This window comes from Erythrolamprus reginae, chromosome 12, assembly GCF_031021105.1.
Source record: "Erythrolamprus reginae isolate rEryReg1 chromosome 12, rEryReg1.hap1, whole genome shotgun sequence".
Taxonomy (NCBI): Eukaryota; Metazoa; Chordata; class Lepidosauria; order Squamata; family Dipsadidae; genus Erythrolamprus; species Erythrolamprus reginae.
This window is the reverse complement of record NC_091961.1, coordinates 16,966,062-16,970,537: the sequence shown is the minus strand read 5'-3', so window position 1 is coordinate 16,970,537 and position 4,476 is coordinate 16,966,062.

The window sequence follows — 4,476 nt, the reverse complement described above, 5'->3', positions numbered from 1 at the left end:
TCCCCTCGTATACTTGTAGACTGCTATCATGTCCGCTCTGGCCCTCCTTTTCTCTAGGCTATCCATGCCCAGTTCCCTCAGTCTCTCTTTGTAAGTCTTGGTTTCCAGTCCCTTAATCATCTTGGTTGCTCTTTTTTGTACCTTCTCCAGAGTTTCAATGTCTCTTTTGAAGTGTGGTGACTAGAACTGAATACAGTACTCCAAGTGTGGTCAGACCAGGACGTAGTAGAGTGGTATTAAGACTTCCCTGATCTTGGAGTGTATTCCCCTATTGATGCAGCTTAGGATTGTGTTGGCTTTATTAGCTGTTGCTGCTGCACATTGTTGGCTCATGTTTAGTTGATTATCCACCAAGACTCCGAGGTCTCTTTTGCAGTCGCTACTGCTGAGAGGGGTTTCTCCCAGGTTGTATGTGTGGTCCAGGGTTTTTTCTGCCTAGGTGAAGGACTTTGCTCTTGTCGATGTTAAACATCATTTTGTTGGCATGGGCCCACTCTCTTAGTCTGTCTAGGTCTTTCTGTAATTTTAGCCTGTCTTCTAGGGTATTGGCTACCCCTGCCAGCTCAGGGTTGCCCTCTTAGTATTGTTTTATTTCTGACCTCCAAGGAGCATGGAAGACATAACATGGCAGTGCTGATGGAAGAGGTGAAGCTATGGTTGATTTCTTGTCTGTTTTGATTCAATGAGAAGAGAAAATAAAAATAAAAACCTGAAATAAAAATCGCCATTTTGTTGCCAAGTTTCAGTAATGTCATTTGAAGAAACTCCAAGGGCTGGGATCTATCCAGTGGTGAGATTCAAATAATTTAATAACAGGTTCTGTGGGTGTGGCTTAATGGGCATGGCTAAGTGATCATCTATGTAGTCATATGACTGGGTGGAAGTGACTTAGGTGGTCAAGGGATTGAGTGGGTGTGGTCAACTTGACATTTCTTTGCCCTAATTACTGTTTGAAGTATAATAATAATAATAATAATAATAATAATAATAATAATAATAGTTTATTAGATAAAAAAGATATACCAAAAAGTAGTTTATTTTATGCATTTAATACTTAAATAATAATAAGAGGTACACAAAACTGGATTTTGTTACAAAAAACAGTGGGCACATTCCTAGACCCCCCCCCCTACGAGGATTCCCCCATATGGACCTTTTGCAATCTTCCAAAGGGTCAAAGGAAATCAGATTCCATACTGTTCTGAGCCCTTAAGGCGAACCAATTCCTCGATTAATGGCCAGTTGCTTAGCAAGTGTTCTAATTTACAATCAACCTCCCCAGAGCTCCTTGATCTGTTTTTGGAGTTTTGACAGCAATGCACACATGCACGTGTGCGCACACACACATTTGTGATCAATTACAACAACTCACACAGTCATGTAATAGAGGTTTTCTATGTTTTTTGTCAGTTTCCAACAATTCCCTCTGGTTTCCGGTTAAAAATGCCCATTGGGGAAAATTGACTTTTTTAACAACCACAGTGTTTGCTTAATGACCACAAGGTTCACTTAACGACCATGGTGTTTGCCTAACCGCTGTGAATTCCCCATGCCTAGGTGGGAAATTCTGGGAATTGAAGCCCACCCATTTTCAAGTTGCCAAGGTTAATTTTACATAAATGGTACTATACACCAGTACAAATTGCACACTTCCAGGGGAAAGAGAAGGGTAAATGTTGGCATGGGTGCCAGGAAAAGGGAATTTTTATGCATATGCTCTGGGAGTGTGCAGAAATTCAGAAATTTTGGAATGTAGTGCAGAACGAAATTAACAAAATGTTAAACATTAACTGGATAATCACAAAAGAAATAGCAATTTTAATTAAATATAGGGAACTAGGAGAATTTAAGGAAATCAAAGCCGCAGCATTGGAAAGTGCCCAAGCGGTGATGGTATTAGGTTGGAAAGATTCTACAAAATGGACATTACAAAATTGGTACTGGTACATGGTGGACCACATACATTTTGAAATCATGGAAATAAGATTAAATAATTTCGATGAGAACAAATTGGAGAAGTTGATGGTGCGATGGAATAAGGTAAAAGATTATATGTTAAGTAGAATCTGTGATGTAAATATGAAAAATAAATTGCAATCACTCTTTTAGTAATACTTGATGCAAGATAGAGCCAAGAAATAACAGATAAATAATTAAATTTTCTTGAATCCTCTTGTATGGGTGGTGGGGGTGATGGGGTGTGTGTTATTGTTAGGTGATGGGCACATGCACTGTGCACTGTTATATGTTTGTTCTATGTAAACTTTTAAAAATCAATAAAACTTTATTAAAAAAAAAAAAGTTGCCAAGGTTGAAAATAACTGCATTGACTCTGGTTCATTACTAATGTGATGCTGGGTTTTGCAGTCTTTCAAATCAAGGTATACTACAAGAGATGGAGAGGCTGTCCTATGTTGGGGTCCCCAGGATCCTAGCTTGTCCTGATGCTGCTTAAAATCTACACAGAGGTGCTGGTAGAAGTCACTGGTGTCTTTCAACTCCCCAAGCTATTTCAGATTATTTTTTCACTATTCAGATTAACAGTTGGAAGGGCCCTTGTAGGTCATCTAGTCCAACCCCTCCCAAGCAGGATGCCCTACACCATTTCTGTCAGATAGCAGTCCAGTCCCTCCCTGTCATATCACACAAAAAACACCTGGAAATGACCCTCTGTGCATGCGCAGAAGCCTTTGCGCATGTGCAGAGGTTTTTACCCCCCAAGCCGCAGTAACCAGAAAACCAGTTCGGGAGCTTGGACTACTGATCATCACTGCTGGTTCAGTGAGCAGTGGTAAATTTCTGCTATCGGTTCTAAAAAACCAGTCAGAACCTGTAAAATGGGGAAGGGTTCAAAGATAAGCAGAGACCATCATAGGAGTGAAAGAAGCCACTATTCCAAGAGTGAATGCATCAAAAACTCCCAACTTATTTTTCAGCCAGCTTTCTTATAGGAGATTATCTCTATGCAACTTTCAGTTATGTACATGCGCAAGTTTACATGATGTGGCCATTCATACACAATGAACAGTAAGCATTCATAATGTTGCAAATGCTTGGCAGTAGGCTTTGAGGTGTCAGTAAAAGCACTCCTGTTATATTTTGCTAACAGCTAGAATTTCCCCAGGCCTTCAGGCCTACCCAGAGCTCCATGCTTGCAAAGCCTAAGGTTCAAAACCCATGCAAACTTATGCTAACTTATACTAACAGCATAATATGAACTGAGCACTCATATGTGGCCCTGGATCACATCTGGGCATGCCCAACCATTTGACCTTAGACCTACACAAGGAATACTACAAGAACCAGCAGCAACCTACTACTGAGAGCTCTGCATGGGACGCAGCCGAAGGCAGGCAAACTCAGAGACCCTTTGGTCGAGGCAACCAAGGGAGCCAGACAGAGAGCAGCAGGAGCTATGCTGAGTAAGCAGGCAAGATGAGGAGTGATTGGGTGGGGTAGGGTGGGGCGGTGAAGAATTTTAACAACTGGTTCTCCTGAATTGGTCCAAACCTGCTGAATCCCACTACTGGATCTATTCTTATTGAGTCTGTCATATTATAGCATGGTTGAGGAATTCTGGGAGTTGAAGTCCAGTCATCTTTAAGTTACCAAGGTTGAAGAACACCCTATAACCTGGCCTCTTTACCTTAGATATAGAAGAATGTAACCAATGCCAAATGTGCTCAAATTACACCCACAATTCCTGCCTGGAAATAAACAAAAACATAAACAACTTTCTTCAAAAAGGTCCCACTTTTATTCATTTTTGCCCAACATGCCTACCCAAGCTAAATGAACTAATCACCATGTCCAATAAATTTCACAAACTCGAATCAACCCTATTCTCACAAAAAGAATATATTGAGTCCATGGAAACATGGATAGAAGCACAAATACAAGCATGCTTCACATCCTTGGACAACAAAATCTCAGCACAGGCAAACAGAAATTTAATTGATCATCAACAACCTCTACCTCAACCAATAACCCATCATCCACTACCTCCACCATATGAGCAACGACATCAACCACTCCAAACTCCATCATCCAAAACCATCCCAGCATACAACCCACAGTCAACCAAGAACAACCCACCATAAACCTCAACCCTCAAACAACTACCGCTCAAATCCATCCTAACTACCTGCCCATTTCCAACCAAAACCAACTCCCATTCAATCAAAACTAGGAATGCACACCCCTTACTTCCTCATCATCAACCACTTCTAACATTAAATGTAAACTAATAAACACAAGAAGCATTGCTAACAAAATACCCAAACTCCTTCTCCTACTAAAACCCACCAAATTTGACATCATTTTTATATGCGAAACATGGTTAACTACATCCCTCCCTGACTCCATTATCACTACAAAAGACTACCACATTTTCCGATCTGATCGCACAACCCGTAGAGGAGGTGGAGTTGCAATCTTCTACAAGAAATCACTCAACATAAAGCAAATCCAAGTTAA